Source organism: Lepidochelys olivacea (genome assembly GCF_965140295.1).
Source record: "Lepidochelys olivacea isolate rLepOli2 genome assembly, chromosome: 2".
Taxonomy (NCBI): Eukaryota; Metazoa; Chordata; order Testudines; family Cheloniidae; genus Lepidochelys; species Lepidochelys olivacea.
The window spans coordinates 249,112,025-249,133,984 of NC_140412.1; positions in this window are offsets into that span (position 1 = coordinate 249,112,025).

Here is a 21,960-nt window from a genome sequence, read left to right on the forward strand (position 1 = left end):
TTGTTTTCTATGCTGTTTCTTCATGCCAAGCTCCTGTGAAATTTCAATTTGTTTAAAAATGGGAACTTTGACTGAAAATTGGTCTATTTTCATTAAAAAATATAGTATCTTGTTTTATTTTGGACAGAAATCCTCAATCATAAAAATCAAAGTGTTGTTTTGTGGAAGTTTTAAAATAGTGCATGTTTTGATGCAAAATCTGACCTTGATTGGAACAAAATTTGAAATGTTGAATCAATGTGAAGGATTCACATACCTTTTATGCTAAATGACATTGTGGGGCCCTGAACACTGCAGATGATTATCCAGCACACTAGCAAACTTCACGGGAGGACAACAGAGGTTGCTTATGTGGGTAGGACAGGCTCTTACCTACCTCCTCAATTTTAATCTTTATAAGATCTTTATTAATTTTAATTTTTTACTTTGCTAATATTAGCACTGTTATGGCTTCTCTTATGGAAAAGTCTTATAGAAGTAGTAGATATGAACCCTACAGAGGTAATACAAATAATAACTACTCTAAAAATCTCTGACTCAGATACTGGCTGGACCTCACATAGATGCATAGTGGGGATTCCTCACTCAGCCACATAAGAACTAGGTATGACTGCAATCTCTGCTCTCAGATAGTGCAAGAACCCTGGAGCTGGGGGAACGCATCACTAAAAGGGGACAGTGGAGCACAGGGCTATGAACCACATTCCATCTGTATTAGCTTCTAGAATGGGTCTGGCACCCATGGGATAAGTATGCTGCACACCATAAAAAGGGTGCAGAAGTAGGTGTACATTCCTTGTGTGTCTCCATGATTCAGAAGGCCTCTGGGTGCTTCCGTCAGGACTATTATGGCTTGGCACTCCTGTCCCCTGATACAGATGAACACCTGCATTAAGCAAGAGCAGAATTTGGCCCACTCCCATGACATGCCAGAAGAATATTCTGGGTATATTGCTATTGTCTATAATATCAATCCTTTCTCTGGATGTAGTAGAAAAAACTGTGGCATTAAGCAGCAAGTGTTTCATTCAAAGCCCATTTATCACTAGGAAGGCTACAATTGACTTCAGAAAGCTGTGGATCAGGCCCCCAAAGGAGTGATGTGTAGTAACCTGGATAAAAAAAAAATCCAGTCATGCTTGCAAGAAAGAAGTTCCAGAAAAAGTCAAGAGTTAATGGGACTAAAGTTACTGCTCAGGTCTGATGAGCAGAATGAATATAAATCTAAATCTTATTTATTGCTTTAGGATTCTCACTGTAAGAAGCTCTCAAGTCCCATTTTCCTCAAAGTACTTGTCTCGAATCTAAAGAGAAAACAGAAGCTGGACACAAAAAATAATCTTGTTTGAAAAGTTAGCAGAGCGTGTGTACTGCTGAATTACTAGAAAAAGCAAACAATGCTTATCTGTTACAGTAAGAGAAATGTTACTTTTCATCAAACTGGCTGTCAGTGGGCTACAAAATAATTTGACAAGAATTTCAGATCTATTTGTTTTCTTACTTTCAGATTATATAATATTTTGGCAGCAAATTTTCTATAAAATATAAACTTTCCTTACTATGTTTCCCTGGGTGGTCTATTATTTCTTCATTTACTTGGCTTTTATTTTGCCTTCAAAATTTGGATAAATCTTGTTCTGATCTTTTTGTAATGTGGGAGTGTTTCTTCAGGTTATTTTATTTTTTTTCCATTTGCCAGTTTCTTGACAAACCAAAATTGGATCCTTGAACCCCTTGACTTCTGTGGGGGAGAATTTGCATTAAAATTCCTTTCTTCCACTTTATGCTTTTAGTTTTGATTTAGATCCGATCTTACAAAGGACCTACTTTTGTTTCCCATTTGATGTAAGATTTTAGCATCTTCAGATCCAACCTCAAACCAGATCGGATACACCTGAGCCCTAGTCTAAGCCAAATTTGGATTCTTCTCCCCGTCCCCCCCATCTTTGATTGAGTTCACTGTGTACCTCATACCTGACCTCCAACATCTCTTCTATTCTAGTCTTGTAGCATTTATAAACAGAGAATACATCTCATTCTGAACACTGACATATTGGAAATGTTGCATGTGTAGATCAATGTCCTAAAGAGAGACCCCCCCACATATTCTCTTGTAACTTCATTTTGAGGATTTGAACTCTGTTCAGGGAGATCTAAAAGTACTACACAAGCCTATTGCAATGTAGTTACACTACTCTACCCTGAGATTTAATTTGCTAATTCTTCCTACATAGTGTAATCTGTGTGTTTGTATGTGGCTCTCCTTTGAAATAGGTTTTCAAGTATCTTTTATTTTTGGCAGTTTCTGGTTATTACTATAATTGGATGCAGAGTTGAGTTATTGGTCCTTTTACTTTGGTTCTGAATTGCTTTCCTGACTTAAATGTTCTTGAGAAACTCCTGGAGGAAGTGTCAGGGACAATTTAGAACTAATAGCAACAGACAGCAGAAACAGCTGCTTACTCTATTATTTGTTTCTAAATGAATTTTCCTCTGCTGAGCCAACAACAAAATGACAACACAAAAGCTGGCAAGAAGTGTGTTAGAGGAACAGGATAAGAAAATGACTGCAGTTGCACAAGCAAACTAAACTCCTTTAACGCTGCAAGATTTTCAACTTACCTATAAATTCTAGTCAAAGCCTCGTGAAATCCACAGTAGAGCACCTAAGAATGACCTAATGTAGACAGACTTTTCTTATCGTAGATAACTTTCTATCTATAATCAGTACTGTGACATGGAGTGGAGAATCAGGTTCACTATCATAATTCATACATACAAGGAGACAGAGCTCACATTGTTTATACAGTTGAGCACTCAAATGTCAGGAAATGCCAATGATCTATTAAGTATATATAAGAATACTAAGATGGAAGTTTCAGGGGTATTTTTATAAAGGAACAAACAGAAAAAAGGCTACATTGGAGTACCCTTTGCCACTGTTGATGTTGTTAACTCATGTAGGAATTTCTAATGGAAATTCCATAGACTTGCCAGAGGAGGATCTTGACTGTATTAGCTTCCCACTCTTCCCCTTGGCGTGCTTACTACACTAAACCAGGCTTTGTTCATGCATGGCAAAATCGGTTACAGAGTAAGTCCTCCAGAAAATGTAGAGATGCCACATTTCCTGTACATTCTTCATGCAGCCTTGTTTCCTGTGACACTTCCTGCTGGGAAGCAAAAATAAAGAAGACCAGGACAGGGCAATAAGAGGCTGCAGCAACACAAAATAGCAGGAAGTTGTGTTAAATTCTATATTATAAACAATGTGCAGAAGTGAAGTATCTTGACACCAGTTTTCTCATCAGTAAAATAGTACAGTATCTACTGGCTTGGAGGGAAATGGTGCCACTTCCGTTCTCCTTCTGTCTTCCAAAAGGACACTTCTTATTTGGCTGGTATTCATGCTACCTTATTCTCCTCTGTGCTTCGGTGTAGGGGATGACATAAACGTCAGATACCATCTCAACTGCCTGGAAGAGATGGTTACCTACAAATCTGTCTAATTTAACAAAAGGGTAAACAAGGTTGTGGTTTGCCCTAAAGGAATTGCCAGGGTATTATCAGGTGGTTTGTTTCTGACCCAGAAAGGGCTCCCCAGAGCAAAATAGTGTTGCTAACCTCTGAAAGGCCACGGATACAGCCTTCTGCTCAAGAATGGACAGTAATTCTTTGAAAGCAAAAGAATTATTTAATTAAATAAATAAGGGGTTATGTAACCAGGCGCAGACTCACCAGCGGCACCTCCTGCTGGTCATTTCAGGGAATTAGCATTCCCGCTTCCAGAGCGCCCTCTGTCAGCTGCTGTTTCGCCTTGCTGCTGGCTCCCGTGTCCCTCCCAGGACCCCGGTAGTATCCCACAGCACTTCAACTGGGTGCTGCCCCCTGGCAGTATCCCACAGCACTGGGTCTCCCCCTCCCAGGGGAACCCCCCCACCCACTATCCCCACCTCACCTCAGTCCTAGGCTACTGCCAGTCACCAACTAGCCCCACTCCCTGGGGCAGAATGCAGTATAAGCCACTATCACAGGTGAGGGGGTTTGGACCTGCCGCCTCTGCCTACCCGTAGCTACCCCCTGCAACCCCAGGCTCTAATAGGCCTTACCAGGCCCACAGCATGGGGCTTTCTTAGGCCAGAGCTCCCCGGCTCCCTTGGCCTATCCCCAGCCCTGCTCCCCTCCAGATACTTAGTTAAGCCCCTGCAGCCAGGCCCTTCTCTCTCTCTCAAGGCAGAGAGAGACTCTCTGGGCTTCTGGCTCACAGCCTTTATAGAGCCAGCTGGGCTTGGGGCATGGCCCCCAGCTGAGGCTGCTTCCCCAATCAGCCCTTGTCAAGGTTCCTCCCCCACTCTGAACTCTAGGGTACAGATGTGGGGACCTGCATGAAAAACCTCCTAAGCTTATCTTTACCAGCTTAGGTCAAAACTTCCCCAAGGTACAAAATATTCCACCCGTTGTCCTTGGACTGGCCACTACCACCACCAAACTAATACTGGTTACTGGGGAAGAGCTGTTTGGACGCGTCTTTCCACCCAAAATACTTCCCAAAACCTTGCACCCCACTTCCTGGACAAGGTTTGGTAAAAAGCCTCTCCAATTTGCCTAGGTGACTACAGACCCAGACCCTTGGATCTTAAGAACAATGAACAATCCTCCCAACACTTGCACCCCCCCTTTCCTGGGAAATGTTGGATAAAAAGCCTCACCAATTTGCATAGGTGACCACAGACCCAAACCCTTGGATCTGAGAACAATGAAAAAGCATTCAGTTTTTTACAAGAAGACTTTTAATAAAAAATAGAAGTAAATAGAAATAAAGAAATCCCCCCTGTAAAATCAGGATGGTAGATATCTTACAGGGTAATTAGATTCAAAAACATAGAGAACCCCTCTAGGCAAAACCTTAAGTTACAAAAAAGATACACAGACAGAAATAGTTATTCTATTCAGCACAGTTCTTTTCTCAGCCATTTAAAGAAATCATAATCTAACACATACCTAGCTAGATTACTTACTAAAAGTTCTAAGACTCCATTCCTGGTCTATCCCCGGTAAAAACCAGCATATCGACAGACACAGACCCTTTGTTTCTCTCCCTCCTCCCAGCTTTTGAAAGTATCTTGTCTCCTCATTGGTCATTTTGGTCAGGTGCCAGCGAGGTTACCTTTAGCTTCTTAACCCTTTACAGGTGAGAGGAGCTTTCCCCTGGCCAGGAGGGATTTCAAAGGGGTTTACCCTTCCCTTTATATTTATGACAGCCCTGTTGCCTTTCTCCTGCAACAGCCCTCTCTCAGGGCTGTCTTATACCACTCTGGACCCGAGCGAGTGGTCACCCCGCTACAGGTTACAATGTTATTTAATAAAGCAGGAAAGAATAGAGTCAAATGAATAGAATTTAGTATGGAAAGAACTAAAGTGGTGCAGCAAAATCAAAGACACAGACTACATAGGATATCTGACACAAGCAGGAAATACAGTGGTGTCAATGTAACAAGCCTATAGAGGTCAGGTACACCCCAGAGGCTTTTTAGTCTTAACGTTATAATTTACCCAGCATTTAATACAATGTGATATATGTAGTCTCTTATAGACACATACCAGCAAACTATCACTATATTCGCAGATTAACACACTTGCTTAACATTAACATCAACATTTAACATCCTGACAGGTTTCAGAGTAACAGCTGTGTTAGTCTGTATTCGGAAAAAGAAAAGGAGTACTTGTGGCACCTTAGAGACTAACCAATTTATTTGAGCATAAGCTTTCGTGAGCTACAGCTCACTTCATCGGATGCATACTGTGGAAAGTACAGAAGATCTTTTTATACACACAAACCATGAAAAAATGGGTGTTTACCACTACAAAAGGTTTTCTTTCCCCCCACCCCACTCTCCTGCTGGTAATAGCTTATCTAAAGTGATCCCTCTCTTTACAATGTGTAAGATAATCAAGGTGGGCCATCTCCAGCACAAATCCAGGGTTTAACAAGAACGTCGGGGGGGGGGCGGTAGGAAAAACAAGGGGAAATAGGTTACCTTGCATAATGACTTAGCCACTCCCAGTCTCTATTCAAACCTAAGTTAATAGTATCCAATTTGCAAATGAATTCCAATTCAACAGTTTCTCGCTGGATTCTGGTTTTGAAGTTTTTCTGTTGTAATATCGCAACTTTCATGTCTGTAATCGCGTGACCAGAGAGATTGAAGTATTCTCCGACTGGTTTATGAATGTTATAATTCTTGACATCTGATTTGTGTCCATTTATTCTTTTACGTAGAGACTGTCCAGTTTGACCAATAACACCCATTTTTTCATGGTCTGTGTGTATAAAAACATCTTCTGTACTTTCCACAGTATGCATCCGATGCAGTGAGCTGTAGCTCACGAAAGCTCATGCTCAAATAAATTGGTTAGTCTCTAAGGTGCCACAAGTTCTCCTTTTCATTTAACATCCTGTAAGTGTTGGCCAGGCGGTTACAAGATGGATGGGGGAGGGGGGGGGGAATACCATTCAAAATGCAGGCATCCAGCTTAATTTACAAGCAAGACCCATACACTCTTAAATAATAGATAAAAAGGAGATCAGACTTACACTCTTCCTTCTAATTTCCCTCCGATTCATCAAGAGGTCCTTCGGCTCTGTCTGAAAGCTTTAGGAAGTGCAGTTTCTTCAGCTGTGCTGCTGCTCCCTGGTGGTGGCAGTGGCAGTTGCTATTGCTGGGGTAGTTACCTATTGCCAAGGCAACCCCAGGGTTCTTTTGCTGCTGCTGCTTCTTTTGCTTCTTATTCTGGGTGGCTAGTTTTCAGGTAGCTTCTTCTTTGCAAGTGTTTTGCAGCTTCTGCTGTCCTCCAGATCCCAAATCCATTACAAGTTCCTCCTGCTGGTCGTTGGCCTTTTCTGCTGGTTGCCCTCTTGAGGTCATCTCATTTACATAATTTATTAGCCTGGCTCAGCCAATCAGCTTCCAGATATTAGCATATTTCCTCTTCCTGTCTAGATCCTCCCCTTTTGTTAGCATGACACATGTAGTCACATGTGCTTGCCTGTAATTAGCATGCTGTCAGTCTAGAAATGCTCTTCCCCTGACACCATCTTGGTTTCTAGGACATTGCTGAGTCATTTCCCATTTCTACATCCTCCCTATATCCGCAATCTTGGTCAGCCATGTTGGATTTTCTAAATTTAAACTAACATTAATTTCTACTTAATTAGAACCTTAACCTTCAAACTAATTAATTTTTTCTGCAAACTAAGATGTCCTGATACTGTCACCACACTTTTTATGTCCAGTTAAGAGACTTGTAATTTTACAATATTTAAAACCATTCTGAGGTTTTTCTGCAAGCTTCTGTCAGGGTACTGCTGAGTATCCTAGAATGTTCAGCATAAAAATCTCTCACTACAAGATCTCAAAGTTGAGAAACCCTCTGTGGATTTATTGTTCAACTTGAGCTACCAAATTCCACAGAAGTTCTAATATTCAGGCATGTCAGACAAGAAAGTCATTAGAGAAAGAGTGGGGGAATTGTTTTCTGATAAAACTGAACCATCTGTGTGAGACTTCAGTTGCCCAAGGATGCTTTGGCCATGGGATTGTGAATCCCACCCATCCTATTCAAGCAAAGACCAATTTCTGTGCATGAAGTAACATTTCAGGCTCATTTCAGCCTGAGGGGCACTGTCCTGAGTGCAAAACAGTGCCATTATCTTGCCCAAGGTACTGTGCCTTCTGAGGCTCTCTGGCACCCAAGGGTTGCATAATTGCTGGCATACCCCTTAAGGGAATGCAGAAGCTATGACCAACCTCAGCTAGCCTATTCAAAGGGGACAAGGGGCTACTGTTCCACCTCTTCTCTGTCTCTGTTTCCCCCATTTGGGGTGACTAGACTCCTAGGGAGCATTAGGAGGGAGGAGCCTTGGCACTCGGGAGCACAAAGTCTTCAGTTTTACGTGCCCTCTAAGAGGGAGATGGAAAGGTGGGAGAATTGCACCTTCTCCTTCCCTCGCACACATGCAGAGGTACAATCCTGCCCAATCTACTATATTTAGACAAGGGTAGTCAAAGAAGCTGCAACACCCTAATGATAAACTCCCACCTCTCCTTTGCTCTGATGTGAATGACAGTTCACTCAGCTGCTCATACTGACTTCCCTCTCATAAAAAGTAATAATTAAATCTGAATTACCTTTTGCTTAAGCCTAGAAACAGCCTCTCATTGCTGCCAAAGGACTTCAAATGCTCTTCTTGACTATGCATATTTTACACACACCTGAATTTCAAGGGAGCTGAGCACCTTACTCCCTTAGGTTCCTTTGAAAACAATACCCATATTATCAAGTCCTTTGGAGGTTTACAATACATGAACATAAGAATGGCCATACTGGGTCAGACCAAAGGTCCACCTAGTCCAGTATCCTGTCTTCTGACAGTGGCCAATGCCAGGTACTCCAGAGGGAATGAACAGAACAGGTAATCATCAAGTGATCCATCCCCTGTCGCCCATTCCCAGCTTCTGGCAAACAGAGGCTAGGGACACTTCAGAACATGCTATTCTCATCCATGAGGAAAATACCATGAGAACAACATTTCTTTGGGTACTATGGCACTTACACTTCCAGACCCAGTAGAAGACAGGTAGGCAGAGGGAAGGAGAGAGAAAAAGATTATATTGTCCGTGAAAGAAGAGCAATGGGTGTAAATCAATCCTCAGATTAAGTGCTTTGAGATCTTTAGATGAAAGGCACTATATATAAGTACGTGTGATGATCACTCATCCGTCAAATAGGCTGATCTCTTGTCCCTATAAAATGACATGTCTCTATCATCTCTAGAGTAGGTTGCTGTACAGCATACTTAAAAGAGCGGGGGCAAAATTTTCAGACGTGCACATGTGATTTTGGAGCCTGTGTTCTTTTCAAAAGGGACTAAGGTACTTTAAAGCCTAAATCCCATTGATTTACAATGGGACTTAGGCTCCCAGGGCCCAGATCCTGAAACATACTGAGATACCTAGGCCCAGATCCTCAAAGCCCAGATTTCAGTGGGAATTAGGAGCCTAAATACCTTTGAAGATCTGATCCTCAACCACTCTTGAAAATGGGATTTAAATCCCTAAATCACTTAGGCACTTTTGAAAAACTTACCTTAAGTCTCAGTGATAGTCAATGGGTCTTAGGCCCCTAAGGGCTAGATTTTTAATGGTATTTAGGTACCCAGTGGAATTTTCAAAAGCACTGAAATCAATGGCAGTTAGACATCTATATGGTTTGCAAATCCCACTAGGTGCTCAAATACTTTTGAATCTCTGTCCCATGTGTCTAAGGGCTGGATTCACAAATGTATATTTAGATACCTAACTGCTTCTTAAGGCATCTCTGTCCAACTTTTAGGTGCCACATTCTCAAAACCACTGCTAAGCTGCCACCTAAACTGCAGGAGCCTAAATTTCTGCTGGTGGGCATGCGCAAAGCCACCTTAGTCCTGATGCTGCCTCACAGCTAAGGAACAGCTTGGGACCCTAGCTTACACGTAAGCTCTGGTAGGATTCTCACACTAGGTGTTCACCTTCCTGTCTTGCCTCTGGGGTCTGATCCAGTAGGTGTGCCTAGTGCATGCCTAACTTGCACAAAAGGCAGCCAAGGGTGAAAGGGCATCTATACGCCCCATAGGCCAGTGGTTAGTGTTATGTTTCGCAGCATACAAACAGCAAAATTAGAATAAAACATAAAATACTCTTCCTGGAAGATAGCAATGTAACACTACTTTATTTCTTAGAATTCTGAACACAAACACACAAGAACCCCAAAACCAGAGAGAAACAAAACAGGCTTCTCCTAAAACACAGAACCAACCAAGTCACCCCACCTTACTCTAACTAACTGTCTGCTATGCCCAAATGCCTCACTTCCCTACAGAGCCTCCTATCCTACAAGCAGGACCAGGATTTATAGTGACAGGCTGTAATCTTCATAGTGTTCAACACACCACAGGTAGAGATGTGGGATACCCAGATTTGAATCCCTACTATGCCTGATTTGGTGCAGGGATTTTATCTTGGTCTCCCACTTCCAAGGTGAGTGCCCTGGCCAGCAGGGTGTTCTGGGGTGGGTTTCTCTTAATCTCCTTTGTTCCACTTTGTATAAATAATTAAATAGTCACTGGAGCAGACAATGAACCTGACTGTCCCATATCCAAGATAAGTGCCCTAACCGCTGGTCTATTGGCTATAATGGGATGGGGAGTCTCTCCCTGCTCTAGCGGTTTTTTCCATGAAAAAGGGCATGGGCTACTTAAGCAGTGGACATGGTTTAGGCATAGAATCATAGAAACGTAGTGCTGGAAAGGACTTTGAGAGGTCAGCTAGTCCAGCCCTGCACTGAGGAAGGATCAAGTAAACCTAGACCATCCCTCACAGGTGTTATCTAACCTCTTCTTAAAAACCTCCAATGATGGGGATTCCACAACCTTTCTTGGAAGCTTATTCCAGTGCTTACCTATTCTTATAGTTAGAAAGTATCCTAATATCTAACCTAAATCTCCCTTGCTGCAGATTAAGATGATTACTTCTTGTCCTACCTTCAGTGGACATGGAGAACAATTGATCACTGTCCTCTTTATAGCAGACCTTAACATATTTTAAGATTGTTACAAGGTCCCCACTCAATCATCTTTTCTCAAGACTAAACATATCCATTAAAAAAATCTTTCCTCATACGTCAAGTCTTCTAAAGCTTTGATGATTTTTATTCCTATCCTCCAGATTCCCTCCAATTTGTCCACATCTTTCTTAAAGTGTGGTGCATAGAACTGGATACAGTTCTCCAGCTGAGGTCTCAGCAGTGCCCAGTAGAGTGGGACAATTACCTGCTGTGTCTTACAAACAACACTTCTGTTAATACACCCAGGGAGGATATTAGCCTTTTTCACAACTGCACCACATTGTTGGCTCTCATTCTATTTGTGATCCACTATAACCCCAGATCCTTTTCAGCAGTACTACTGCCTAGCCAGTTATTCTCTATTTTGTGTTTGTGCATTTGATTTTTCCTAACTGTGTCTTTACTAACTTTCATCTTGTTGATTTCAGACCAATTCTCTGATTTGTCAAGGTTATTTTGGATTCTAATTCTCTCCTCCAAAGTGTTTGCAACCCCTCCCAGCTTGGTGTCACCAGCACATTTTATAAGCATACTACTTCATTATCCAAATCCTTCATGAAAATATTGACTTGTACTGGACCCAGGAAAGACCCTGTGCGACCCCATTAGATATGCCCTCCCAGTCTGACAGAAAGCCATTGATGACTACTCTTTGAGTTCGGTCTTTCAACCAGTTTTGCACCTACCTTACATTAATTTAACCCTGACCGCATTGCCCTAGTTTACTTTTGATAGCTAACTCCACGAGAAAGTTCACAGCTGAGAGTCCTGAGTGCAGGGTGGCCCGTAAGGCCCAGATCAGTGGGAGTTATAGGCCCAAATACTTTAAGGTTCTGGGCCCTAAACCTTGTCCCTTTTCTCTGCCTTTCACTTAGGGTGTAAAAAATTGTTTTAAAATTTAAAATGTATTTTTTATTTAAACAAAATACAGGTTTATCTTTAGAAAATAAACGTATCTAAAATTAATTTTGAAAATGACAGGTTAAGGCCTAAGCTTCTTGTAATCTAGTAAAATCATTTAAATTATAGACAAAAATAATATTAAGTAATACATATTTGCTGCCCTTTTTAAAAGAAAGTCAAACCACTGAACTGGTGGAAGTCACTGGCTAAGCATCTGGAACCAGAATTAGCTGAAGTGCTAAATCAGCTTTTGACAGCAGTTGCCTCTTCTGCACGTGCAGAGAGAATATCTTCTTCATTTCAGTTTACTCAACTAGTTCAGTTCAATGACTAGTTCATTCAAAGTTAAGAAACCAATTGGGAGTTGAAAAAGCAGGAAAGCTTATTTCCCTCTTCCAGACTATGAATAAAAACTAAGTGAGAGGATGTGATCCACTAGTTCTAAAATTGTGAAGGACATAATGAACAGAAATAATCAGTTCAATTCACAAACTTCAGATAATACTTCCTTTGTTTAATAAATCAGTTAGTTTTAAATGTAACACATGTTTTGATAAGTTCTTTTTCATATGTAGCCAGCACAGTTAAGGTAGTTTTATGTAATACAATATTTAAATACTGTTTTTAATTAAATTTCCATCCAGCTTGACACAAATCACAAATAAAAAATGGATCATCATCTAATAAATAAAAATGCATTGTTCACCATTTTCTAACATAATACAAATGTAAAAATTAAAAATCTGAATAAATGTAACGGAACCTATATAACTACTTAAATAAATGTGTCCAGACAAAGTGTAGCCTCCCGGTTACCAAAAAGAAGCACCAAATTTAGTGCAAAGTCTATTTGTAGTTGCAAATCAATATGTTTTAATGGTTACCAACCATGGAGAATCAACCTTTATTGAGGAAAATAACTAAATGTATGGGTGCAAAACTCAATTAAAACAGATGATTTAAATCATGATTAAAATTGGTGATTTAAATTGCTTTGATTTAAATCAATCCTCCCTGATTTCCTGGCTAGCTTAGTCCACTCCCTGCTCAGCTTGCTGGCTCTGGGGGTCCCTTCCTTAGGTGCCTAAATCTCCCCATGCATTGTATGGGGAGCCTGAGCATCTAACTCAGTGCTCTGAATTCCACTAGGGTACCTAGCAGTTAGGCATCACAAACACAGTGTTGCAATTTCTAAGACCTCTTAGTGAACCTAGTCCTAAATCACTTCTGAAAATGAGATTTAGGTGCTGTTTTTAGACAGCTAAATAATTTACTTCAATAGGAAATGTTCTGTGCTTTTGAAAATTTGCCCAGTAAAGTAGAACCCAATGTTGATTATTGACATCCTTAATCAGGGGAAATACAAACCACCCAGCTGACAGCTGCACTGGCGATCTGTCAGTAGCCTGTGAGCTTTCGCTGAATTGGGTAAACTTTAGCAAGTTGCAGCAACACTCATTTTTAATATGGAGGTATAAACCCCTTGAAGTTACAGACTCCAATATAAAGAAAAGGAGTACTTGTGGCACCTTTTATGCTCAAATAAATTTGTTAGTCTCGAAGGTGCTACAAGTCCTCCTTTTCTTTTTGCAGATACGGCTGCTACTTTGAAAAAAGACTCCAAGATGCAATCATCCTTCATTGCACAAGTGGATTCCAGAATCAAGGGATCAAGATCGAGCCTGGCATGCTAGGGTGTGTAGCCTCTGTAGGTCATGCACCCTTTCTAGGTAGACAGCTGCAGCTGCAGAGCTCCTTAGGCAGAATTCAAACTTTAGTTACAACATTCTATAACCCTGGAAGCTAAATTGAAATTTCTCTCAATACTGACTTGGACTTCTAGGCCCTAAATCAACAGCCCTGAATCCTTGCAAGTGTTACATCAGAAATTCTATGGTACTGCTGAATTTCTAAGAAATAGTCATGATGAATTCAGTCAGGAGATTTTGGGCCTTATTTTGATATAACCTTTTTAGCTATGTAGCAAGAGAGTTGTACTGTATCTGTCCTTCGAGGATGCTTGTAAATGCACTTCAGATGTAAGAGAAAAGCAGTCTATATAGCTTGTTGATGCCAACTAAACTAAGACATTGCCACTTTGTTACAGGAATGAAGCAGTTTAGGGAGACTGAGAGAATTCATATGGTGTTGCCTAAGATGCTCAGTTAGTGATTTTATTTTATTTCTGTGCATCTGTCATATGCTCAAAGAGCTGAGTTTCAAGCTTATCTTTTCTGATGAACTAATACATTCAGCATTTTAATTCCAGTTTTTGTCACAGCAGCTTTTTTTCTGAAAGTCACTAAAAATATTCAATATATCCTTTTCTTCCTTCTTCAGATAGTGTCCAGCACAGCTATTACTTTTATGAAAACTAACCTTTAACTGTATGAAAGCCTTGATATTTGAAAAAGGAAACCAAACACTGTATACCTATCCAAACAGCAAGGAATTATAGTACTGAGTTTTCACACTGAGTTTTATCCTAGTCACTCTGGAAAAATCCAATGATTCATCTAAACCACTATTCTGCCTCCAACAGTGCTCAGTCCCAGATGCTTCAGAGCTGTGGGTGCTGGACAGATATCTTTCTGATGGCCTCTTGATGCCTGAGGAGATCAAATGCATCAGTACTGGAGATCCCTGTGACTAAGGTAGTAGGGGAGAAAAAGAAAATGTAGCCAATATAATTACAGGTTTCAGAGTAGCAGCCGTGTTAGTCTGTATTTGCAAAAAGAAAAGGAGTACTAGTGGCACCTTAGAGACAAACCAATTTATTTGAGCATAAGCTTTCGTTGCATCCGACGAAGTGAGCTGTAGCTCATGAAAGCTTATGCTCAGATAAATTGGTTAGTCTCTACGGTGTCACTAATACTCCTTTTCTTTTTGCCAATATAATCAGCTACTTAGGACTGAACCCAGCTGCCACAAGAAGACACAAGCAGCTGCCTCATAAGCAATAAAGAACAAGTCTCACTTGAGCTCTGCAACTTCCATTGGATACTTACTTCAAAACAGAGCTCAAAGTCCTGCTCTTAATCTTTGAGGTACATTTTAACAGTACCTGGCTACAACAGAGACTTCACCCTCCTACAAACTTATACTCCCTAGAATTAAGGCAGCTGTAAAGATTCATGGTCAGGCTAACAGGTACTGAGATTCCAAGTATGGTACTCTCTGCTGGAGGAGATCAGAATGAATGTTTTCAGATCAAAGTTTAAGACATACCTTTTTAGCAAAGCCTTTTTCTATGATCAGTGCATAAAAATACATTTATAACTATAAAACTGTTTAGCTGTAACATTTACAAACCCTGTCACCCAGGAGAATGGAGAGAACTCTTTGGTTCTGACCTGTTTTGTTTCTTCATAATTTTGTCCGGTGTTTTGATACCAAGGTGCCAGGCGATAGCTAGTATCCAGAATGCAAGGCATCTGCTGTGCTGCCAACCCCCCTGCAGTCAGGGCAGGGAAACATGACATTGCACATGCTGTCCTGCAGTCATGCAAGAGGAGACCATGGTGTGAAAAGAAGGTGGCATCAGAGGAGAACTGAAGACCAAAGACATGATAAAGGTAGGCTTCTTTTATAGCAACACCCCACTCAATTTCACCACATGAGGTACATTATCATCTCGTCTGACTGATTCTCTGTTTTAAAAGATATTTTTCCAGGTGCAATGTGTGGCAGTTTTCAGTCATTTGTGTAACTGCCTGAAAGTTTTTATTCATTTTGTTAAAAGTCCGAGTGAAATGGTTACTCAACAAAAATGACAGAGTTTCTCATTGGAACAAATGACTAGTTTGATAGGATGACTGATGTGGTAAAAATCTGGGAATTCTGCATTGCTTAGGAATGAGAACTTAGGTGTGAACTGATTCTGACTGAAAATTGCAAAGCATTGTGAATGTCCAATAAGTTGTTAAATGCTGGTAACGTCATAACATCTATCAGGGGTGCTGTTGTACACATTAATTTCATTTTTATAGTTTGAAATGCTTTTCTGTTTGTATAAAGAGCTTTAACGTTGAGGTTGAAAAGCTTTGTGGTGGAAACAAACTTGCAAGATCAAAATAAAAACTTACTTTCCATATTCTTGTACGGAAGAGTGAATAGCCTCAGAGGAGGCTGCATTTGAGTCATTAATGAAGTAATTCCTATTTATAGTTGCATTTCTGTTTGTAAAGTGATTTAGGATCCTTTAGGATAAAAGGTGCCAGAATAGTGTCAAATCATTGCCATTAAACAGTGTTATAATATATGAGGCACAAAACAAATGGCAATAAAAAGCCTAGAAAACTATATAGAGAAGAGGATAAAGCAGATCTCTTGGCTGGGAAGAGATTGAATGAGTAGAGCCAGAGGACAGATACTTTAGAGCAGGGAAATTTCTTTGGCTTCCTCCTACAAATAAATCAATGATTTCACCACTTATGTGCTTCACAGTGTTACTGGCAGGTCAGAAATTCCTCTTAATGTTTGGGTTTTTTTAGTCTAATATTTATGGTGTATGTGGAACATGCCTGAAAACTCTTAACTTGGCCACTGTGTTCTCAAAACGAAGTAAAGTAACTTAGAATAAACAACATTTGTTTCACTCGTCCAGTACAACACATCCAGGGTACATAACTTCTAACAGACACATTGATTGTTTTGCAAACTAACTCAACAGACAGGGCTGCATTCTCCCCTGGCTAACACTCTTTTGCAATCAGAAGTACGTAGTCCAGGGTTCCTGTACTGCGTAGAGTGTGAGGGAGTACAGAATTTTCATCACAACAGTTTATGTTTAGCTGGATATTCCCAAATGGAACAACTGATTGCAGAGATCTCTAAAGAACTATATTTATTATGTAAACTGGATAGCGATCTTTATTAAAGGCAGTCCTTATGGCAGACCACTCTAGAACATAGATTTGTTTCCATCCCAAATGTTCAGCTGCTTGATTCATCTGACCACTGAGGAACTAGGACTGGATCTTGTCTGACACACTTTTCTCCCATGCTAATAACTTAAAAGTGAGTTTATTTGATAACTAAATTAGAAAGGCAAGTACCAGTATAAAATAGGTACTAATTGCTAGAAGTCAGTTAAGTTATACAAGTGTCAAACTGGTGTGAGTGAAGCCAGAATCAGGCCCTCCAGCTCTGCTATTATGCTCCTCTCTTGCCCATTACCAATTTTTGCTTAGAACACACTCAAGTGGAGGAAAAATTTTGTTAATTACAATTGAGTGGTATCCCAGAATTCATAAAAGTACAAAATTTTAACATAATTAAAATAATAATAGGTCTAGGAATACTTAATCCTGCCTCAGAACCGGGTGATGGACAAAATGATCTTTTGGGTTTACTTCCAGCCCAACATTTCTGTGATTCTACAATTACAGCGTGGACAGATGATACCTGGCTTATATGGCCCCATCAGTATAGTGCTGAGTACCTCAAAAACAAAGAATTTACTCTCATCTTGAGGTAGAGAAATGTTATTGTCCCCCTTTTATAGATCTGTCTGGGTGCTGATATGGCTCTCAACAAATGAGCCGGTACTGAGAGCGTGCGGAGTCAGTCGACGCTACGCCTGTCTCATGAGACAGCTCATGGTGTCCGACACCATCAGGTGGTCCAGAGACATCTACACGGAACACATCATAGGACACCGCCAGTACCAGGTCAAGTGACCGAGAACGCCGACCAGGGAAATAATGCACTTCCTTCCCTGGCAAACCAAGGGATGCACTCTACCCATGAACTTATTCTCTACAACAATACTGACTTGGACTCTTAATACATTCCATGGATGGCGTACCTGAGCCCATTTATCCACCAACGCTTTAAAAACTCCCACACCCCAATCTGGATCTATGCTGGTTATGTGATATGTATGTACCTCGTGAACCTTGTAATCAACACTTGCAATCCCCCATAACCCAAGCCCGACCCCAGATGTACAGTACCCTCCCTCTTAACTTGTGTAAATTTGATTTTAAACATTAACTTTAATAAAAAATTGTAATCACCTCACAAACGTTAATGGAGAGTTCTCACTTCTCAGAGCTACTGTTTCACTCTGGCTGCAAACTCAGGCAGACATCATCATCAGTTACATTCTTCAGGCTTTGCTTTGCAGTTATGACTGAGAGTTAGCAACTTAATTTGTTTTAACAGTGAAAGCTGAGACTCGGATATAATCACCTCACTGAAGGAACCGATGCCCTAGGTATGGGCAATAAGACCAACGCTTTAGTTCAACTAGTTTCACCATGTTGAAATCCAGATAATATGTATTTTAAACAATAAGATGCTTACGATTTTAATTAATGTTATTAAACATATTATGCAATAATTACCTCACTTTAGGCTTAGTTTACAGTTTATACAAAAACCCTTTAAAAATGAATTGACTAAAATTGAAAAAGACTCCAGAAACACAATACAGCAAGATGTAAAATTATGGAACTCCATCTAAGAAGAGGTCTTTGAATATGATTTTTCAAATAGAGATGTCAATTTTAAAAGGGAGGTCATTTATTGAACAAGCAAATCCTTATGTTGAAAGTGAAATAGCAAGGACCATAAGTTTGTAAATCACAAAGACAGTAAAAATGTAACATCTAAAGAGTAAGTTAGGAAGGAATTGGCCTGAACAAAAACCCAGATCTGGACACTCCTGAGCTTGTGGAGTTGGGGGAGATCAGAGCGTCGAAATTCAAACCTCAGTGCAAACTTTCCCAAACTTGGGAGTGTTTGTATTTGGAGTTTCCATTTGGAGATAGACACCTGACCTGGGAACTTGGTTTGAACCAAGGTCTAGGATTCTTATTCTGGACCATTTCTGTTTCCTCAACTAAACCCTGTAGGATGAAGAATGCCTAGGAACAGGGAGATCTGTGCATATAAGTAATCCAATCTTTTAAAATACTTTTTAAGCAGCGAGGATGGTACGACACAGGGTTGGAGCGATCTATTGTTGGGATGGAATCCATGTTAGCAATCTGGCAGCTGCAGTTTGGATAGTCTAATCAATTTATAAAGAGCATAGATTGCATTAACGCAATCTTACTAGTGTAATGAATATACAAAGGTAGATTTGAGGAGTGTCATCCAGGTGAAATAAGAAATTTTATGAGCTGTCACCTAGAATTGGATACAAACGTCAGTTAAAGCTCTAGTTTTGGAAAAACATTAAAAACAAAAATATTGTAACATATACTTTTCATTGTGGTGGGCACTAATGTACTTCCTGGTTATGGCCCTATTGGAATTGGGAACTGCTCAAACTTGTGAAAAGTTAGCTTTAAATAGTCCACTGGATTTTGCAGTCCCAAGAGTTCCTGATGTTCCTGCAGTCCCAAGAGTTCCATTCAGATAATGTTTGAATAAGTATCCAAACGTTAAGGATTCTTACTGAAATGTTTAAACCTTTTGATGTTCATCTGCCACTAATTTTGACACCTTCCAAAGAGAGTGAGGGATTGCTCTTACATTTGATATATAGTGAAGCAATAGTCCTCTATAGATTATACTTATTACAAGCGAAACTGAAAAAACAGTCTCACAACAGTCTGGTTCCCCAGGTTTTATCACAAAATCCGCTTGTGCATTGTAATCTGATAAACAAGCCACTCTTATCTGGGACCTTAGGACTGGATGTGTGACAGCAAGGCACCTTTTGGTCAAGTGAAAACACTAGATATTCACCGGGGGATCCTTGAATTCCAGGATAGACTCAGATTTAAGTTGGAACTGTAGAGGCTGCTGGAAAAGAGGCATACAGCACAGAGTAGTGAGGTACCAGTTTTAAGCAGCGCTAGCAAAACACTGATCTGTGCTTTTAACTATGCAGCTCTCAGAAAAGACCGGATTCATTCCCAGAGGAATGTTACAGGGTCTTGAGGAAAAAAGTATGTGATCAAATAATTAAAGACTGTCATAATGCATATGGACGGGGGGACAAACTAAAGTTGCAAAGGTAACCTTAATTCTGGCATTTCTTAATTTTTGACTGCTTGACTTTGGAACCTTAACATTCTTTTAACACAGTTTTTAAGTAATATACTGCAGTTGTTATGCTTTCTGTATATTTAGTATTTTATATATATTGTAGACATATATTGTCAGCAGGGAGTGAAACTTTATATGGGGAAAAGATAGGGCCGTTTAAATACACTGCCCCTTCTTCAGGGTCTGTCACTGGTTAGACTCCAGGTGGAGATAGGTGCAAGCAATCAGCTGAATTTCACTAAAAACCCAGAGGTATTCTTATGGTTTCCTTGCTGAAAAAATTGGTCGAAAACCTGGATTTGTGCTGGAAATGGCCCACCTTGATTATCATACACATTGTAAAGAGAGTGGTCACTTTGGATGGGCTATTACCAGCAGGAGAGTGGGGTGGGAGGAGGTATTGTTTCATGGTCTCTGTGTATATAATGTCTTCTGCAGTTTCCCCTGAATGCATCTGACGAAGTGAGCTGTAGCTCACGAAAGCTTATGCTCAAATAAATTGGTTAGTCTCTAAGGTGCCACAAGTACTCCTTTTCTTTTTGGTCTTTGTTAGTTTCAAGACTGTTTATTTGGCTTATTCACCATTTCTTTATATTTCTTGTGTTATCCTATTTTTGTGTGATGGTTTTTCACTCATCATCCTGTTTGATTGTGGATTCCTTTGTAAATAACTCTTTGTTCTTTGTTGATTTGCACCAGAGATGTTTCAGAGTAGCAGCCTTGTTAGTCTGTATCTGCAAAAAGAAAAGGAGTACTTTTGGCACCTGAGAGACTAACAAATTTATTTGAGCATAAGCTTTTGTGAGCTACAGCTCACTTCATCAGACATATGCAGTGGAAAATACAGTGGGGAGATTTATATACACAGAGAACATGAAACAATGGGTTACAATACACGCTGTAACAAGAGTGATCAGGTAAGGTGAGCTATTACCAGCAGGAGAGCGGGGGAGGGGGAGACTTTTTGTAGTGATAATCAAGGTGGGCCATTTCCAGAAGTTAACAAGAACATGTGAGGAACGGGCGGGGGGGGGGGGGGAGGAATAAACATAGCGAAATAGTTTTACTTTGTGTAATGATATATCCACTCCCAGTCTTCATTCAAGCCTAAGTTAATTGTATCCAGTTTGCAAATGAATTCCAATTCAGCAGTCTCTCGTTGGAGTTTTGAAGTTTTTTTTGTTGAAGAATTGCAACTTTTAGGTCTGTAATCGAGTGACCAAAGAGACTGAAGTGTTCTCCGATTGGTTTTCGAATGTTATAATTCTTGACGTCTGATTTGTGTCCATTGATTCTTTTACGTAGAGACTGTCCAGTTTGACCAAAATACATGGCAGAGGGGCATTGCTGGCACATGATGGCATATATCACATTGGTAGATGTGCAGGTGAATGAGCCCCTGATAGCGTGGCTGATGTGATTGGGCCCTATGATGGCGTAGGCATATTCTTAATATTTGTGATTCTGTTTATAATAAATTGTAAATCTGCAATATTGATTTATAATATTTGTAAATCTGCATTTATAACATTTGTAATTCTCCTATGTTCTGCCTATAACATTTATAATTCTTCTATTTAACATAATTGTAAGTCTGCAATATTGATTTACAATTCTGTATTAAAGCTTGCAAACAGTCAACTATCTCTAAGTACCTTGCAAGCCGTTAATTGACTCTGCTTTCTCTAAATTGATACTTTTTCTCACTTGTTATTAAGATTGACGCTTGTAAAGCTAAACCGCTCAATTGACTCTACTTTCTCTGTATTGACGCTTTCCCTTGATTGTAATTGAGATTGACGCTTATAAACGTAAACCACTCAATTAACGTTACTTTCTCAAATGGTTACACTCAATTGACTCTACTCTGTAAACTGATACGTTGTAATGGAGATTGACATGCTTTTTAACTAACTTTACTTTATGTTCAATTGGCTCTACTTTGCAAACGGATACTTTGTGATGGAGATTGACATGCTTTTTTGTAACGCCCGCGAAGAGCCGCGAATTGGAGCGGCGCTCATAGAAATGTCACATAGAGACTCCCACCCTCTATAGTTTGGATCAGGAATGTTAAAAAACGGGGAGTCTCAAATAAATAACACTTTCGTATGTTAAAAGAAAATCAGTACCGAAGGAATGTTAAGAGACAGGGAGTCTCAAATAAATAACAATACTTGGTGAAATAAGAAATGTGTTTTTATTAAAGTAAAGAATGTATGTGAATGAATGGTGGATTTTGAATAATCAGGGAAGTGCCAGCCTAGGAATTTAATATCAATTGGCTGAAGAAGACGCCAGGTGGAAACAACCAGACGGCTGGTGGAGACGGCTGTCAGGTGCTCATCAGCTTTCTTCATCCTTTGAATTGGTCGGGTGCCCACCGGA